The sequence below is a fragment of the Dipteris shenzhenensis genome, chromosome 14 (genome assembly GCF_047967505.1).
Source record: "Dipteris shenzhenensis isolate YYH24624 ecotype China chromosome 14, Dip_SZ_1.0, whole genome shotgun sequence".
NCBI lineage: Eukaryota > Viridiplantae > Streptophyta > Polypodiopsida > Gleicheniales > Dipteridaceae > Dipteris > Dipteris shenzhenensis.
The window spans coordinates 42538120-42558545 of record NC_141609.1 but is presented as its reverse complement, the minus strand read 5'-3'; the positions used below and the strand labels follow the sequence as shown (position 1 = coordinate 42558545).

At 41.2% G+C, this 20426-nt stretch overlaps 2 pseudogenes; both read right to left on the bottom strand.

The window, feature by feature from the left end:
* Window positions 1–7637: 7637 nt before the first annotated feature.
* LOC147894657 (caffeoylshikimate esterase pseudogene) lies at window positions 7638–9140 on the bottom strand (annotated as a pseudogene).
* Window positions 9141–17425: 8285 nt separating this feature from the next.
* Window positions 17426–18841, bottom strand: LOC147894656 (caffeoylshikimate esterase pseudogene; annotated as a pseudogene).
* Between the last annotated feature and the right edge of the window lie 1585 nt (window positions 18842–20426).

Here is a 20426-nt window from a genome sequence, read left to right as displayed (position 1 = left end):
GAATGGAGAGAGAATGAGCAGTTGCTATAGGAGATGCTAGAGAGGGAGAAACACAGTGGACCAGAGCAGGAGGGGGCAGAGAAGATGCCAAATGAATTCCCACATTTGAAAAATGGAGGGAGAATGGAGCTGGACCAGAGAAGAGAAGGGGGCAGGCCTGTAACAAGCTGAGAGGGGGGAAAATTTTGTCCAAAAGGGGACCCACCACCTCTTGAATGACTTGTAGGTTTGTTTGGGGGAGGTGCATATGGGAGAAGGGTCAAGCATGGGTTGAGGGGGGGGGATGGTTTGAGTGGTCCCCGGTGCAAGAGGAGTAGCCAATAGGGGCTGTTTGTAGGTTTGCCCACCCTCCACCTCAACATGGCATTGCCCCACAAAAAGGAGCACTCCCATTGGTACACCTCAAATACCTCACTAATCCCTTGAAATTAGGAAACACTAATTGGGGGCCCTTTGGAGACCCCAATTCTCCCCTAATGTTCAACTAGGACTTCATTTCGAATGAGATTATCATTATCTTCTAATTTTCTCTTTATCCTACTAACATGAAAAACTAGATGTACTCTACATCCCTCAGGTAAGGCTAATTTGTAAGCGAGTTCTCCAATCCTCTTAAGTATTGTGAATGGTCCACAATACCTAGGAGACAACTTTGGACATTTACCTATCTTTAGAGATTCTGAAGATTCAGGTACCTTGAGGTAGACTTTCTCAGTTACTTCAAACTCCAACCTTCTATGGTGGGGGTTTACATAACTTTGTGCTCTATCCTAAGCTCTTCTTATGCTATCTTTAGCTAACTTAAGTGTTTGATTCATATCTTCAAGACAATCTTTGGCCGCTTGAACCTTCTCTTTTTTGAGTTCCACTATCATTGGGGCTCTTGGTTGAAATCCATACATCATCATGAATGGACTAAAACCTGTAGCTGAATGTTTGGCACTGTTATATGCAAATTCTAATATAGGCAAATATTGCTCCCAATTAGTTTACCATTTACTTGCATATGCTCGAAGCACGGTGCTCATATTCAATGAAGTTTCTAACCTCTTAAACACAGCCCTCCAAAAATGACTGTTAAATTTGCTATCCCAGTCACTAGAAATACTAGTTGGTAGCCCATACAGTCTATAGCATGCTCCACAAATAGCCTAGCTAATTCTGGAGTTTAATATCTTCATTGACAGGAATAAAATGAGCCATCTTGGTCAATCGATCCACAATTACCCACACAGAGTTGTGCCCCCTCTATGTCCTAGGTAATCCCACAATAAAATCCATGGAGATGCTTTTCCATTTGCTAGATGGAGGAAACCCAGTCTCAGAAGGTGCAAGAACCGATTCGTTGTTTTGCCAATTTGTCGATTCGCCGTTTATAAAACTACAAGAGAATAGAAGAAAGTTACAAAGCTTTATTATATCATTGATAAACCTTTGAAAAGAAAAAAAAAAGCCACATCATTCCTTCTTTTTTACCCCTCTCTCTATATCCTCTTTACCCCTTTCTTTTCTAAGGCCCTTCAATCCCAAGGTGTCCTAATATTCTTAGCCTTGCCAAATTTAAAGAAGAAGATCAAACAATGTGTCAAGGAGTTCGAAGCATAAAGTATAATGGAGAGCAAGATCAAAAGAGCAGTTCATGAAACAAAGAAAGTGCGCCAACCTCAAAGACAAATTCAAGACCATCGAACAAATACCAGGGAAGTGGGTATCGCATTTTTCTCTCTAACATAAAGCGCTTTTCTTTATAATTTTTGGAAAATACGCATCTTTAAAATGACAACTCTGGAAAGGGACGATATGGTTAGAGAGGCTAAGGAAAGGGCTAGGAAAGGAAAAGCTGTAGCAGGAGAGGAAATACATGAGGAGGTACAAAATGAACCTCAAGAGGATAATGTGGAAATGGAGGATATAGATTACGGTGATTATGGAATTCCATATATGGAGGTCACTAAACTTGAAACTCGAATGCAAAAGATAGAAACACATCTAGGAGCTATTAGTGATACATTGAAAACCCTAGCTGAAGCCATAACTAAGTTAGCAGATTCTTGATTGGTAACTACTACATAAAAATCACCGATTGCTCATCATCAAGTTGAGAGGTCCACCTCTCGACTTAGAGAAACCTCTAACATCCTTAAGGACTTGAAACCACCAAATTTCAATGGGGAAGAAAAGGAGCACAATAAAGATGCGATTAATACATTCTTGCAAAAGTGGCAAGACTTCCATCGACTCAAGAATACTCCTCCTTAAAATCAAGTCGTGGAAGCAAGTCTTTCTCTTGGAAATAAAGCCTATAAATGGTGGATGAGCCTTAGGGAAAATGATAGAATTCCTAGGTATTGGACTGAGTTTGAACAAGCCTTCCTAAAATAGTTTTTATCGAAAAATGAATAAGAAAGAGCGTGGGAGACTTGGGACAATAGCACTATGGGTAAAAACACTCTAGTCTAGTACATAGCGAACTATTGGGAAGCAGTCCTTAAGCTCAAGGGAATTGATGAATTCCAAAAGATAAAGGGTTTCGTGAGAGGCCTCAAAGACACTTATAAGGTTGAAGTGAAAAGAAATTCTCCTAAAACCTTTGAGGAAGTCATTAAGCATGCCTAAATATATGATGATACGACGGGGAAATTCAAAGTTGGAACTTCAGAGCAAAAAAGTTTTGTTCTTAGGCTAAACAAATTTCCCAATTTGAAAAGGAAGGGGTACTTTAAGAAGGAGATTCCTCAAGAACCACCTAAGAAACCTCAAACACAAAATTATCCTCTCTTTAAGAAAGAGGATTATGAAAGGGCCAAGCAAGAAAATCTTTGCTTCAAATGTTTGGGCAAAGACCATACTGCTTGGAACTGCCCTAAAAATAAACAAGCAGAAGCTAAAGCCCCAAATAGACCTCCACAAAAACAAGTACATGTGGTGCAAGTGTTGCTGCTTAAAGGTACTGAAAAGTACATTGAGGTAGAGGTCTATCATGAGGTAGCACCCATATGTGTTGTCTATCATCGGCAATGTGGCAGCCCATCTTTGGTCCTTATGATTTAATAAGGATGCATGGAAAGATTAAGGGGCAAAGAGTAAGAGTGATGGTCCATGATAGTGCAACACATAATTTCTTGAACTACTCATTAGTTAAGAAATTAAAATTGCCTGAGAGTCCAAGTGCCCATAAATATGTGGTCTCTTTGGGAAAGGGCAGTGATAAAAAAGTTTGAGACACCATGATACATGGTGTAGAGGTGGATATTCAAGGTTATCAGGATGCCTTGAATTTCCAAATCATGCATCTTGACTGAATAGATATAGTGCTTGGCTGAGAATGGCTATCTAGTCTTGGGCATAGCTTACAAGGAGTTATCTTAATAACTCCATTATGTTTGAAAAAGAGGGTAGAGTCTTCAAGATTCAAGGAGAACATGATGTACCCAACTCTCCTCTTATTTGTTCAATGGAATTGGAACAACTACTACACCAAGAAGAATGCGAGGTATATCTCTGTGAACTTACTTTTATTGGTGATTTTATGTCTTCTGCATCGGAAAGAAGTAATATTGTTTTTGATGATGTTAAAAAGTATAAATTTTCTTTCAATGATTTAATGTTTGAATTTAAAGATGTCTTTCCGTCTGATTTTCCTGATGATTTACCCCTTGAGAGAGAAGTAGATCATAAAATAGATTTAATTCGTGGATCTACCCTTGTTTGTAAACCCCCATATAGGCTTAGTCAAACGAAGGAACGTGAGGTTGAAAGACAATTAATGGAATACCTTAGGAAGGGCCAAATTCAACCAAGTAGCTCACCTTGGTCAGCACTGGTTTTACTGGTAAAGAAAAAGGATGGTACTATGCATTTATGCATAGATTATCGAGAACTAAATAAAATCACCATAAAAAATAAGTATCCTATGCCTCGCATTGATGAGCTCTTTGATCAATTGCAAGGGGCAAAATATTTTACTAAAATTGATTTAAGGTCAGGATATCACCAAGTACGAATTAGGGAAGAGGATGTCCCTAAGACATCATTTCATACTAGGTATGAGCATTGTCAATTTAAAGTAATGCCATTTGGATTAACAAATGCTCCAACAACTTTCATGACACTGACAACATATTAGGGAATTTGGGAATATCCCAAGTCTCATTTTGTAAGACCTTAAAATGGGGCCACGGTGAACCCTCTCAAGCTTTTGTCAAACACCCCCCATGTGATATCATTGGAAAGATCTTAAAGAATAGATTCTAAAGACACAAACTGTGCCCAATTTACTCAAGATGCAACAAAATTTAAATTGAAAAGAAAAGTCCCAAACTATTGGGAATTCCCCATATGGTGTTCACTTATGAATAGTGTCTTAAAGCCATATTTAGGAAAATTTGTTGTAGTATTTTTAGATGATATCCTTATTTATAGTAAAGCATTGGAAACATTTGCGAAAAGTGTTCCAGCTGCTTAGAGATAATTCACTCTTTGCTAAAGAATCCAAATGTGAATTCTTTAAAAATACTTTGGACATATAATATCCCAAGAAGGGGTTCATATGGACCCTGACAAAATAAGGGCCATATTGGAATGGCCACATCCTACAAATTTAGAAGAATTACATATATTCTTAGGTTTGTCCGGATTCTATAGGAGATTCATCCAGGATTATGCTAAGATTGCTGTTTTGATGACGGACCAGCTTAAGGGGAAGGGAAGCACCTTCATATGGGATGAACCTCAAAAGAAAAGTTTTGAAAAATTAAAAGTAGCTATAGCAGCAATTTCTGTCTTAAAAGTAGTGGATCCCAATGAACCATTCATGGTTGAGACAGATGCCAGTGATTTTGCTGTTGGGGCAGTACTTTTACAAAAAGATTGACCAATGGCTTTTGAAAGCAAAAAGTTAGATCATGCCCAATGGAATTACTCAGCATATGAGAAGGAACTATAGGCTATAGTCCATGCTTTATAGAAGTGGAGGCACTATTTATATGGTGCAAAATTTGAGATCATCTTTGATCAGGAGAGCATTAAGTGAATTTGTAATCAGCCAGAGCTTAAAGGCATAAAAGCTAGATGGGCTGAATTAATGCAAGAGTTTGATATACAATTGACATGTCGGAACGGAAAGCTCAATGTGGTAGCATACTCTCTTAGCCGAATGCCAATTGTTAATGAATTGAGTGTTACTCAATTTCAGGATACATATACGTATTTTATGATCATAAAAATTTTCATGGACATATAAATAACAAAATACCATATAATCATCTCATAATCACAAAGTTTCATAGGGATGAGACATCATCTATGTAATAGGACATGCATATTTTCATATTTTTTATCATGCATGGTGCATGTGCTAAAAAATTATGCATCAGTATGCTCATACCATAGGTGTATGTGTTTGATAGTCATGAAGATTTGTACATACATTAAGTTCCATATGTTTGCAGAATTTCCTAGAGTCCTTAAAGAGGAAATGTGAGTTTGATCTTCACTTCTCTAAAATATGAAAAGCAATTAGAAATAGGGATCCAACTAATTGAGGGGCTTTCACTGAGGAGTCGCATGGAAATGGCGACACACCACAAGTTGGTAATAAAGGACTCAAGTGGAAAAAATATACTATTGAAGATGGCTACCTGCTCTACAAGGGTAGAGTGTGTGTCCTGGATAATAATGACATTAGGCACCAAATTATTTTTGAATGTCATGATAGTCTAAGTGCTGGACACCCGAGAATTCAGAATGTGCTTTTGAAAAGACAATTCTTTTGGCCTGGAATAGGTAAGGACATCCAAGATTATGTATTAAAGTGCCAAAAATGCCAGGTCAATAAGGCTGAATACCTTAAGGTAGGAGATCTCCTACACCCATTGGAGATTCCATTTGGCAAATGGAAAAGCATCTCCATGGATTTTATTGTGGGATTACCTAGGACACAGAGGGGACACAACTCTGTGGGTAATTGTGGATTGTGGCTATGGCAGAATACAGCATGCTCTCTACATGTACACGAATCTCTGTGGCTATGGCGCTTCAACCCCCTCTCTCCGCTAGCTGCCTTCCCTTCTTTAGGAAGTTCGCACCACAGCCATAGGAAACCAGCTTGCCAACTCCAATTCATAAGCTTCTCTACACATTGATGAGAAAAATTGTGTCTTGGCATACCTCTGAACACTAGATCTATTTTGCCTAGGCATTAATTTGCGTGTCCACCATTGCACTCTTGTTCTCCCGCCTTAGATTTACGCAATTATGATTGACGTAACACAACATCTCGCTTAATTTCAAAGTTCTCGAAAGAATAAGATGGAGAGCGAGGGAAATCACAGCAAAGATGAAGAATGGTGAGATTCCGATGAAAAAGCAAAACTGAAGTGAGGAGGTACAAAGAAAGAAGGTACCCACTCAAAAGAAAGTTCTTCAAAATTAGGCTCCAAAGAGGACCTTCTTCCATGGATGGTCAAGCTTGGAAGCTTGAGGCGAGGTTGAAGAGTAAAGGAGCAACAAAGGAGACAAATAAGAAGACATGCAATGCACGCTGTCATTTCATTATCCATGAGTCATATATTATATAAGAAGAAGACATGTCGAGCACCTAATTGAGATTAAAACACTGTATCATGGAAATTTTGATATTGGGCATTATGTTTGTTAGTTTTTTCTTGCTCTTCGTCCATCAATTTTGCCAAATTAGACACTTTACTGAGGAAGATGATGGCCTTGTATGGCCTGCTACATGACGATGGAAAAAATACAGTGTAATCTTAATCCAGCTAGCCACCAAACCAGGAAATCATACTCTGCTTATTAGGACTTCTCCCTGCTATTGTTGAAACCACGACATTGTTCATCTTTTTGGAGCCCTGGTTGCCACAACTACCACCTTGGTTACTTTTTGAAGAACCTAGGATCGTTCTGAAAAATCGATTTGGATCCTAGATACTCGTGTGTGCATCCCTCACATGTGAAGCATATATTTTCAAGGCATTTGGAGAGACGAGTAGAAGAGATGGGTATGTGAAGCAAAAGAGGCAGTAGACAGGTAGGTGATAGTGACTCTAAATCCAGCGTAAGCCTTTGGGATAGTACAAGTAGCCAGCTCCTCTACTTCCTCCTCCAACCGTGTACTCTCCCCCCTCTAGCTATCTCCTCCCCTCCCTGTCTCCCCTTTATCTCTCTTTAATGCTATCTTCTCTCACATCGTCAAATCTGTCCCCCCTCCACCACAACACAGGTCCATGTTGGCTCATCCACTTACAAAATCCTAAATCCTCATGGATACCAGCCAGCATTGAACCTGCAATGTAATATCCTTTCTCAGCCAGTGAAAATTGAAATTCATCTATAGCGTTCCGGATCCAGGTGCTGAACTTAGCTATTAATGGCCCAACATACATGAAGAAAGGTCGCACAGTGCGTAGGAGACTGTCTTCAAAAGTTTGATCATGAGGGTTGAAAATCACTTCACCTATAAAAGGTTCGCATTATGACGTAGGACAAAATGTGGCCGGTCTTAACGTTATACTAGGAACATATTAGATATACCTCAAGAGAGCAACGTTTAAGATCATCTAATGATCAAAGACAAACGGATACTGGTTAGGTGAAACCCAGTGGGAATAAGGCCCCGGGGGCTTAAGATAAAATGCCAAAGGCAAACATTACGTTCCTCATTGCACAAGTATGAACCTAAGAAAGATTTTCCAATGGGGCATACTTGATTAGGCACCAAGGGAACGCAGAACAGTAGACATAGCTGGCAGCAACCCTGCCAACAATCGCTTTCTGAGAGGCAAGTGAATCCATATTACAGAAAAGAGCCGAATGACACATAATACCATTTTGCAGGTGACAGCGAATATTGAATCTTTTGCGATCTTGTAAACAATCATTACCTATCATCTTTTGTGACCACTTGATGTGTGTACATTCTCAACATTTGGACCAAAGGATTGCCATCTCTGACTATATCTGAAGCCTATACTCAAATGTGTTCAATGCTTGGCATTTGAATCTGGCTTTCCATAGAAGGAAATGGAAATCAACCCTCTTCTACTTCTTTCCTTGGCAGTTTTCGTGAGACTCTTTCGTCTAGCCAAGCCTTGATGTCGGAGAAAATGACTTCCACGTCCTCATCATATTCCCCTGCTAATAACGCATGCCACATATTTTCATAGAGCTTGAGAGTCTTGTCAGTGCTCTTGGCAATCTCGAAAAGGGATTTACTGACAGTAGGGTCAGTGACAACATCACGGCCACCATGCATAACGATGAATGGAAGGCTTACGTCTTGAAGACGCTCGCCCAAATACGAAGTGACCCTGAGCAATTCCCGGGCCGTACCGAGCCTGGGTTTACCTGCATACCTGCGCGGGTTCTGCTTGGACAGTGCCATTTTAGCGGGGTCTTTGAAGGAAAGGTCCCTTAATTCTTTGGTTGGAACAACGCCCCAAGTGGGAGCGATCATACTGAAGAAAGTAAGCATTTGAGGGAGAGGCCAGGGCGGCTTAATCGAGTCAGATATCTTACACATCGGGGAGAGGAGGATAGCGCCATCGAAAGCGTCAGGGGCGGCGAGATGGATGAGAAGGCAGATGCCCCCGCCCAGCGATTCGCCAAAGAGGAAGAAAGGCAGCTCTCGGAAGCTGGGATCCTGCTTTTTGGAGTCAAAGAAAGCTCGGAAGTCCTGAGCAACGAGGTCGAGGTTAGGGAGGAAGCCCTTGAGGCCCTGGGACTGGCCGTGGCCTTCGATGTCCATGGCGAAGGCTGCGAAGCCACAGGAGGCGAATCGGATGGCGGTATTTTGGAAGGTCCAGGAGGAGTCGTTGGAGTAGCCATGGATCATGCAGATGCAAGCGGAGGGGGGGGAGGAGAGGGGGAGCCAGGAGCGGGTGAAGAGGCGGAGGCCACGAGGGGAGACGAAGAAGGAGGAAGAGCCAGAAACGCCATGGAGGAGGTAATGGTGGTGCTCGTCGCAGCCCCAGGGATTGAGCTGCTCATCTTGTTGAAGTTGTTGTTGTTGTTGTGTTGCAGTGTCCGCCATGAAAGCTTGAGCTGACCTTCAAGAGACGAACAGAAATTAAAAGAGACTCAGAAAAAGAAAGAGGAGGAGAAGAAGAAATTGAAGAAAAAGAGCTTCAAGAGACTATGAGAAATTGAAAGAAAGCATTTTTTGGTGCCATGGAGAAATTCAAGAATGGATTTTTGGTGCCTTTGAAAAAGAAACTAAGGATGGGTAGCTTCTAGCAAGGCACCAAAAAGAAACTAAGGATGGGTGGCTTGTGGCGGTTTACACCACCCTACGGTTCACACCACCCTATCATCATCAAGCTCCTAATTTATGTCACCGGCATGTGATTGGTGTAGTAGCTGGAATGGACCAACCATGTGGCGGTTCGAGGAGTTGGCCATGAATTGGGTGGCCAAACACAAATCTTTTGTGTCACTCTCTCGGCCCGTCCCTCCTATTGGGCCAACAAGATCACACCATGTTTTGGAGGATGGTCGTCGCGTAGTGTGAACCCAGCCAACTAAAACCTTGCTCGGCTGTCAATTGGAATTTCTTCTTGGAGAAGAAATGTGTTTTTGGTGCTGCCCATGGCCTCAAGGCCGACTAAACCAACCGAATCTGCAATGTGGTCGATGTCAGCACCGGGCCAGCTGTCACCATTGTGTCACCGTCATCGCCAAGCTGTTAGATACCCATATCTTCTTTTGCAGAAGATGCCATCCATAAACCTGCAACTACCATCACTATACTCTCAGGAAGAAGCTAAAATGTTACAGGTGAAGATTAGAAATGATGACACCCAATTGACACCTCCTGCGAGACCTCAATGCTTATAAAAGGCTCGTGGTTAAAAATTCGTTATTGTTGTAGTGCCATTCCAATGTCTGCCATGAAAGTTGGAGATGAAGAGCAATGTCTCATGGAGTCAAAGTCCGGGGCACTGGAAAACAATTAGCATGTTTCATAATCATAATTTCAGGGCCATCCAACCATTACCTCCTTGTAATCTAAGCCTCTCTGAGCATTTAATGGTCAAAAGTTGTTCTTGTCGACCTTTCACCACATGTAAAATGGATTGCGGCATCTGTCACTTGTTATTTTCTCTCGGTGAAAGGTGTCTTTCCAACTTTCCTTGGTTGTGTGGGTGGTTAAATTTGGCTCTGCTAAGGGTCTATGGAAAGGTGCATATGTTTTTTACTAGTTTGATATCGATGTTTTTACTAATTTTAGAATAGTGTTTATTAAGCTTTAACCTAACCTTAAGCCATCAATATCAAATTAGCTCTTTTTTCATAGTATTTATTCTTGTATCGGCTTGCTTGCATGCATCTTCACTCTCACCTTCATTTTCCTTTGGTGAATCCTATTGCTTTGTTTCACTTGCTTCATGGTAGTGCTTTTCTTCGTGCCTGTCTTCTTGCGCTCTCTCTTGTTTTCCAGCTCTAGAGTTTCTCTCTTCTGTAGTGCCTATTCTACAGTTTTAGAGAAGCTCCTCTCACCATTTTTTTGGTCAATTCACTCCTTTGGTTGGGCCTCATGTGATTGGATCTACATGCAAGTTGTTTCATCGACCGGTGATTCAGAACACTTCTTTGTTGTATCTATTCTTTAGTTGGCCCTCATGTAGTTAGAGCTGCATGCAGGTCGATTTTGATTATGATATGAACGACCACATAGTAAATGTTTGATTCCAAGTGGTGATTTAGTAAGCTTAAACTAGAAACCGGTTTGCAGGCCAGGTCTTCATTGTCTTCTTTTTCTTTCTTTTTTTGCAGGAATAACAAATTTCTATTAAACAAAATTGTAAGTACAAAAAAAGAGAGAGATTCAGCCTCCTAACTCAAGAATGCTCATACAAGTAGCAAAAGGCCTGGTATCTTCTTCCAAAGAACGGGACCACCGTAGTCAAATCATCCAAAATTTGTTTGTATGGTCACTCATTTATCAGAAAATAATTATGTTTATGCTTCCAAGTGGCAGAGGTCACAACCGCCCTTGTCATCTACCAAATTGCATAGAGTGCATCATTTCTGTCACCGAGGATAGCGTTTTTCCAAGTAGGATGAATAAAAATCAAGAAATTTTCAAGCCATGAATAGAAAGACATTCCCAAAAGATAGGCAAATGCATCTCTTTTCTATTCTTACACAAAGTGTAAAAGGGGGAAATTTTTGGATTCCACTTGGATAGTCTCTCTCTAACAGGCACTTTGCATATAAAAACCCTCCAAAGCAGAAGGTTAAATTTGAAAGACGAGGTCACTTTTGATACTCTTTACAATCTCAAATTCCAAATTGCAGTGCTATCCATAGGGGCTTGACACAACCAATATTTATGTCCCATTGTAGCAATCCATTGAGATTCCATCGGCTTAAAATCTCTCAGTGAGAACTTATGTAGAAGTTTACTAGAATCATCTGCAAACCCTCTGTAATCTTCAATAGCCCTCAATACTTTGTTTGTAGGCCAGTCTTCTCCTGTTTTATCCAACAACAGTAACATAACTCTTCTTTCGCTATTTGAGAGTGAAAAATGAGCAAAGATTACATTAATTGAGAGTAAGTTATCATTGCCGAGGTTGCAGATTTCCCTATATACTTGAAGAACTTTCTTGAACAACCTTTTAACTAGCTTGGGGTGTGTTTGAATGAGAGGAGGACCCCAATTAGAAAGCCACAAAGATCTATTCAAAGATCCATCTCCATAGAGAAATCTCACGCCCAACCGATGACATCCCCGAACTTTGCTTTTCAACACCTTCATAAGCCTTGAAAAAAAATTGGACTAAGGTATTTTAAGAGCATTATCAGTTAGCAACAAATCGTGCCATGGTTCATTGACACCTTGTGGCCCATTCCTACATATCCATGCACGGCAAATGTTTGCTAACGGGTGATTATTACTCCCAAGCTTCGGCAACCATTTTTTCTGTAAGTAGTCGCATTTGGCTTTCATGCCATCCAAACCAAGACCACTTTTCTTTTTAGATGTATTGATCAAATTCCAAGAAAATGCTTTCCATTGATCCCTCCACAAAAAATCTCTTATAAGGCCATCCATCAATCTCCGAGTGTTGCCCTAAAAAGGGTAAATTGAAAAGACATACCCATCAAACGAGGATGAAATATGCATAGCAACCACAATCCTCCTAGCAAAGGAGACTTTTTTCCCTAGCCATTTATCAAAATTTCCCTTAATCTTTTGAAAACACCTTTCAAACAATCTTTAAGAGAGATGCCAATGCCAATCAAGCATTCCAAATATCTGATTATCTCCCCTACGTGGAACACTTAAAACCAAATTGACTTGCTCACTCTGGTACATTATTCCACCCAAGCCAAAGGACTGCAATCTTCACTATGTTAATCCCCAAATCAGAGACTAAAGTGAAGCCTCAAAGATTTTAAGGAATTTCCTTACATTTTCTTTATACCCGCTAGTATGCTCGTGTTGTCATCTGCAAAGAATTGCGAGCAAAATGAAGAACCATTAGGTAGAGAAAATCCTCTAATGATTCCTAGATTCTAGAGGTTCTGTGGCAATTGCAAAAAGTAGTGGGGCTAGTGGGCACCCCTCTCGAATTGATCTTTGAAGGTGAAAATCCCAAAATTTCACTGAAATCTTGGCATATGCATTGGTAAACATCATCCAAATTATCATGCAAAAACCTTTGCCAAATCTAAGTTTTGGATTGCTTTCAAAACAAAATCCCAGTTTATCCTATCATAAGCTTTCTCTAGGTCTAGATTAAGCATGATAAACTTCTCATCTGAGTGATTGCCTTGGGGGGTTCACCCCCCATGACCCAACCCCCACTCCAAGACCTCTGTCAATAAACCATTTCACCACCTCAACCCATGGAGCCACTCCCACAAACAAGTATGGTAGCCATCTCCCAATAAGTGAAGTAATTTTTTGTTTTGATATTTAGTAGCCCCATCCCTCCTTTCAGTTTGGGTACCTTCAAAGCCTCTTAGGGCACATAATGCATGTGTCTTTTACCACCTTCATCACCCCATAGAAAAGCACAAAAGACCCATTTGACTTCCATCCAATGGCTTCGCCTGAAATTCCACACAGTTGCCACATATGTGGTAGAAGCCAATACAAGTGTACTTTATAACAGAAGCACATGCATTCCATCCTAAGGGCATCCCATGCCAACCTCTAAGTCTTGCCTTAACCCTCTCCTTGAACTAATCGAAAGCGTTGCCTCAATGTTATTAGAAGACCCAGAGGGGCACCCAAATACCTAAAGGCTTCCCCCCGCTTGATCCATGTTGCATTTCTAGCTGCCCAGCCTAGTCAGGAAGAGGTTCAAAAATGGATCTGAGAGCAAAGATCTTTAGCAAATTGTAGATGGAACTAGAGGCCACGCAGGGTCGAGAGACCACTTGCATCAACGTTTGGCCACTAGTCTTGTAAAGCTTAGAAAAAACCATAATAACATTGGCAAATAGATGTGTAACATGAATGGTAATATGATTGTGTAATCACAGCAAGACCTTCTCTAAACCTTTAGCAAGGAATTAGCATCATGCACCATAGAGAAAGAAAGGAGATAAGGGTAGATAGAGAATGGAGTTGACAACCGATTGGGTCCCTGTACCCACTGAGGGCCCCCTCCACCAATCAGGGAGAATTTTCTTTATACTTGGAGAACTTAGAAATACAAATAACACTCTTTGAGAGAGCACAGAAACACGCTTTTTAAGAGTACACTGTGCACATGTATAGTGGACCCAAAGACCTAAGAGGAAATGCTGACCATTACCGAGACCTTGATGCTGTCCACGTTGACAATGTAGGACACTTCTACAAGGCAAGGAAGAGGCTTGTGTTTGTCCACCAGAATGCAGGGTTCTTGCATGAGTGAGAGAGTGAAAGCTAGGGATAGCGAGCCATGATAAATGACAACGAGTTATGAGTTGTCGTTTGCAACATGCTATTATGATTTTTCACTAATCTTAAATATTGATCAACTTTACAATCTTTTGGAAACATTAATGAGAACTATTTTCATAACTTTTACAGAATAAGCATGGTTTCAAACTTCTTTTGAAAAATGTACATATTGCTAATTGAAAGATGAAAAAGTTTCTACTTTTCACGTCAAATGATAAATTGAAAAAAACAAGATCAATGATACGATCTAATATTCTTTGAAACTACTACTAATTCATGTAAAGTATAATACAATATTTACGTAGAATTACAAAAATGTGCTTTTCTTTTACGACAACTTCATCCCAATCATTGAATTAGAGAATATATTTGGTGTTAAGATAAGTAGATATATGTCGTCCATAGCCAAAGAAGAGGCTTGTTGAAAGAAAATATTTCGATACATGTAGAAAGAAAATCAAATATCTAAATGGTCAAATTTCAAACGATTGTGAGTAGTACAATTTAGTGGTTTAATTTAGTTTGATTTAAAGATGAATCAAGAAGATGAAAACAATTGTCCTTTTTAAAAATGATGTAAATCTAGATTCTGGAATCCACTTTGTTGGATAAAGTTGAACGGATAGAAATTTTCGTCAATGAAACAAACTTTTAAAAAAAAGAGGAAAGTTTCGAACATGAATGAATGTAAATTTCATTTCACTAGAAGGCAAAAAATTTCATCACATAAAACTTTCATCGATGAAAAATTTCCTTCGGTAAATTTTTTTCCTCGTCGATAAAATGTGGTATTCCAAAATCTAGCGAGATTCTACAACCCCGAATTTTCATCAATGAAACGACGAGAAAAAAATTTTCATTGACGAAACGACCGATGAAAAAATGAAATGACGAGAAAAAATTTCTTTCATCGACGAAACGACCGATGAAAAAATGAAATGACGAAAGAAATTTTTTCATCGGTCGTTTCGTTGATGAAAGAAATTTTTTCTCGTCGTTTCGTCAATGAAATTCGGGGTTACAGAATCTCGCTGGATTCTAGGATCCCGCTGGATTCTAGGATATTCACTGACAAGAAAAGAAATCGACCGGTGAAAAATTTTTATCGATGAAATTTTAACATGACAGTTTTTTGCCTAATATTTTATCCATTCATGAATCAAAATTCATCTTTTTTTTCTATGAAAATTTAGTTTTATTGACAACTTTTCCTTTTTCCATGCAATTTTTTTTTAATGTTCACACTTGTCAACATAGTGGATTCCAGAATCCAAATTTTCATTGCTAACATACTCATGCTTCCACATCTAGCCTTTTTAACCTTAAAACTATGTTTTTGCAAAGGCTATAGCTCTCAATCAAACCAATAGACCGAAACAGAGAAAATGATAAATTGTACTAATCACGACCGTTTACAATTTAACCATTTGAGTCGTTGGGCTTCTATATACATCTAGAGACATGCTTGCTTTGAATAAACCTCTTCTATGGTCATGGACTCCATATATACCTACCCATCTTAATTTCAAAATATATTAAAATTCAATAATTTGATCAATAGTGTATAAAAAAGAAAAGTTGTTTTAGTAGACAATGCACTAAAAGCATTTCATCAAATTGTATTAGATCTTAAAATAACATCATTTTACCAACTATCAATTTGTGGAGGGAAGGTGCCCAGGGTTGTCTTGGTAAGATAGACTATTTTCTAAGTTTCCATTGAAGATCTCGGGTTTGGATATGTTTTCGAGCTTGGTTATGGCCTGGAAGGCGTGCTGCCTTAAGATGACCTAGAAGGGGAAGGTCAGCCTTCGTGGGGATGCTAGACTAGCTGAAATCATGTGGTAGGGAAGAGCTATGATTACAAAGGGAGTGCCTAAGGCTCGATTAGATTTGAGGAGTGCCCGCAAGTTGTTCCAGAAAGGTTTGCGAACTTGATCACAAATTTGGAACAAGTCCGAGTGGGACTCTAGGAGATATCTATCCATTTGCGTTAACTCCTAGAGAAAGGGGATTGATGGGTTTTATTTAGCTGCGAACTAGAAACTGGTCCTACTTGGGGACATGGCGGGATTACCGTCAACATTAGGGGTGCGTTGGCCAACATTAGGGGTGCGTTGGCCCTACATTCGTGATGCTGTGACAGGTGTTGTCTGGTCATTTCGGAATCAAGTTGCTTATGGTACCGAAATCTCGGTGGGATATAGGGAGACTTTGGTTTCTAAGGAATGTACAGTCAGGTTTATAGGTTGCTGGAAGGGTGATCATGAAAGCAAGATGCCCTGGTTCAGCGATCTGTTGTCAACTTCTTGGTAGTCTAAGGGATAACCCCTTTTGGGTGCTTTGATAATGATGCTTGTTGCAGTGTAGGCCACGGGCTCTTTGCCCCTTTAATTGATGGACACCTTTTGTATCTTTGTTTCTCTTAATGAAACCCGTCTGTTTTATTTTATTTTTTAAACAATGGCTTGAGGGCTTCCTTTTAGGACAATCACTAAATGTAATGTTGAGGGTGAGGATGGCTATATAGAGGGTTTAAAAGCTAGTGAGGGTCAAAGTCTTGGGCAGGGATTGTTCTAATAGAGGGAATATCTGGCTAAGTTAAAGGAGGTCAAATTGCTGAGGGTTATTATGGCTTAGAGAGGGGCATGTGCGTACCCCCTACCCATTTACTAACTTCTGATGTGGCTTCTAAACCCCCCTAGAACTGAAGCACATGCTCTCCAAAACTGAGGGTAAGGGCCATGATTCCTAAGTGCACCATCAGACACATGCTCTCCCAGATTGAGGCTAAGAGCGTTGATTCCTAAGTGGATCAACTCTTAGACAGCAGAACTACTGTTGCTCATTCAGACCACATGCATGCTTTGAATGCCACCTCTACCAATTGGGAAGGTTGTTTTCACAATTGCAAGTGAAGGCATTCACTTTTGATACCCTCTTGTGCATGGCTGAGGAACACTACTTTTGACACCCTCTTGTGCATGGCTGGAATGGAGTGAAGACCCACCATCTGCCCGCAGACTCGCCGCTCGTCCGTGCCTAGGAACACTACTTCCTATGTATTCCTCACCCTCTAGCTCTCCCCTCCCCTCCCTATCCCTTATACCTCTGTTCAATGCTGTCTTCTCTTCAACGCTATCTTCTCCTCACATCTTCAAATCTGTCCAGGCCCATGTTTGCACATCCAATTACAAAATCCTAGTATTGAGCCTGCACTGCAGTAGCCAGTATTCATCTATAGCGTTCCCAATCTAGCTTCTGAACTCAACTCTTGTTTTACTTGTTATTATTGGCCTACCATACAGCCCGTAGGAGTGGCCTAAAGACTTGATCTTCAAAAGTTTGATCATGAACATTGAAAATCGATTTAGTTCAAAAAGATTCGCATCATGACCTTGGACAAAATGTGGCGAGTCTTAACATAATTCTAACAAAATATTAGATATACTCCAAGAGAGGAAATTTTGAGATGATCATCTAACGATCAAAGACAAGCGATGCTGGTTAGGTCAAACCCATAGCCCTTAGGATCAAATGCCAAAAGGCAAACATTAGGTTCCTCATTGCGCAAGCATGAACATAATAAAGATTTTCCCATCAATTGGGCACAATTGATTAGGAACCCTGCTAACAATTGTAGAGCTTTCAAGTGAAGAAAGGAGCCGAATAACTCATAATACCATTTTGCAGGTGACTTCAACTTTTTGTACACAGTCATTACCTTTCATCTTTTGTGAGCACTTTCATCTGTTTAAGTTCTCAACATTTTGACCAAAGGATTTCCATTTCTGACTATATCTGAAGCCTGTTCAATGCTTGGCATTTGAATCTGGCTTTCGATAGAAGGAAACGGAAATCAAGCCTCTTCTACTTCTTTGTTTGGCAGTTTTCGTGAGACTCTTTCGTCTAGCCAAGCCTTAATGTCGGAGAATATGACTTCTACGTCTTCATCATATTCACCTGCTAATAACGCATGCCACATGTTTTCATAGAGCTTGAGAGTCTTGTCAGTGCTCTTGGCAATCTCGAAAAGGGATTTACTGATAGAAGGGTCAGTGACAACATCACGGTCACCATGAATAACGATGAATGGAAGGCTTACGTCTTGAAGACGCTCGCCCAAATAAGAGGTGACACTGAGCAATTCCCGGGCCGTACCGAGCCTGGGTTTACCTGCATACCTGCGCGGGTTCTGCTTGGACAGTGCCAATTTAGCGGGGTCTTTGAAGGAAAGGTCCATTAATTCTTTGGTTGGAAGAACGGCCCAAGTGGGAGCGATCACACTGAAGAAAGTGAGCATTTGAACGACAAGCCAGGGAGGCTTAATGGAGTCAGATACCTTACACATGGGGGAGAGAAGGATAGCGCCATCGAAAGCGTCAGGGGCAGCGAAATGGATCAGTAGGGAGACGCCCCCACCCAGCGATTCGCCAAAGAGGAAGAAAGGCAGCTCTCGGAAGCTGGGATCCTGCTTCTTGGAGTCAAAGAAAGCTCGGAAATCCTGAGCGACGAGGTCCAGGTTAGGGACGAAGCCCTGGAGGCCCTGCGACTGGCCGTGGCCTTCCATGTCCATGGCGAAGGCAGCGAAGCCCATGGAGGCGAATCGGATGGCGGTGTTTTGGAAGGTCCAGCTGATATCGTTGGAGTAGGCATGGATCATGCAGATGCAAGCGGAGGGAGGAGAGGAGAGGGGGAGCCAGGAGCGGGTGAAGAGGCGAAGGCCACGAGGGGAGACGAAGGAGGAGGAAGAGCCAGAGACGCCATGGAGGAGGTAATGGTGGTGATCGTCGCAGCCCCAGGGGTTTAGCTGCTCATCTTGTTGGAGTTGTTGTTGTATTGCAGTGTCCGCCATGAAAGCTGGAGCTGAGCTTCAAGAAACGAACAGAAATTGAAAGCTAAGAATAAGAGTTTTCGCTCTCCCAGACTAAGGTGAAATATCTTCTCCCACCTATATATTTTTTATTGAAAGAGGTATCTTACATACATGGCTCCGACAAAAGACATCTCCCTCAAAATACTCATGAGGTGGACTCTAGTGCTCTCCTTGGGCCAAGTGGCCACTAGCCATTTCACTTGGATCCCTATGTCAACTACTGCTTGTTTACAATTGAGAGAGAAGATAATTGAACTGCTAACGGATGCCTCATAACGAGCTGACCAGATTTTGTGAATTGTGGCGTATCTTATCACCTCCCATAGAGTGGCTCTATCTGGACCAAGGTCCACGCCAAAGATAGCTGCTCCTTTTGAAATGAACTGCATGCTCAAGGTTTTGGCACACCGCCCTCGCAAGATTCCCCACAGATTTCGGACCTAGGGGCATCCCCAAAAAAGGTGGGAAAGTGATTCTACTGCGCATTTGCAAAGCTTGCATCTGTCATCCACGCGGAGCCACGGTACGTGATTGCCCATAGGGAAATGCCCTCCGCATATTCTCCACACAAAGTAGTTAATCTTGTTATAGGGCGTCGATTTCCACAGCCTCGCAAATCTACCAATCCACATGGCCTCAGTATCATCTCTAAGCCATCGGTCAGTAAGCTTTAGATACCAACCCTCCTTGTATGTGAGGAGATTGTTGAACACCTTAGGTGACAACTTAGTCAGGGGGATATCAGCACCCCACACCCACTCCTCTTGGACAGAGTTAATCGAAGGGTGGGGGTTGGTGGGCCAATCGAAGGGAATCCTGAGTAATATGCCATTGATAACAGCCATTTCCTCCTAGGACATCAAGAAATCTGCTTCAATCTAGTAAGGGGACAGCCAGCTGCATGTCTGTGCATCCTAGAGGTCTTCCCAAGTGAGTAATCCTTTGGCACCAATCAATCCTGCCATCCTCTCATTACCTAATGTGAATTTGCTGCCATCCAGCCAAGCCACTTGCCACCAAATGGAAAGCTTCAAGGAGAAGTGCTCTATCCCTGCAGGGTGCCCTCTCCAGGAGAGCAGTACTAATCCTTCCTTCCAGGCTGCCATAAGTCTGTTGAAGAAACTCCCTTTCAGACATAGGGGGATGACCGAGAAGACTTTAGTCCACATATCTAGATTATTGAAGTGTTTCACCTTAGCATTGCGAACGAAATACGGTCAAGGGTTCCCTGGAGTCCAGGAATTGGGTCCATAATTTCATCAGTAATGAGATTGCCCTCTGCGCTTCAAGTCTGGGACTCCGAAGCCACCCAATCTTTTTGGCGTGCACAGAATTGACCAGGAGATCCATTTCCATTTGGTTCTCTTCCATATGAAGGCTCTCAAGCTTTTTTTGATTAGGAGGATGTGGCTTTTATAGAATGCACAAATAGAAAGAATGTAGAACGAGGCAGGTGCCAGAATATGCTTGACCATATGAAGGCTCTCAAGTTTTTTTCAATTAGGAGGATGTCGCTTTTATAGAATGCATAAATAGAAAGAATGTAGAACGAGGCAGGTGCCAGAATATGTTTGCTCTGATTACAGAACCATTGGTGTAAAGTCATCTATCGATGTCTTTGATACGAAGCTG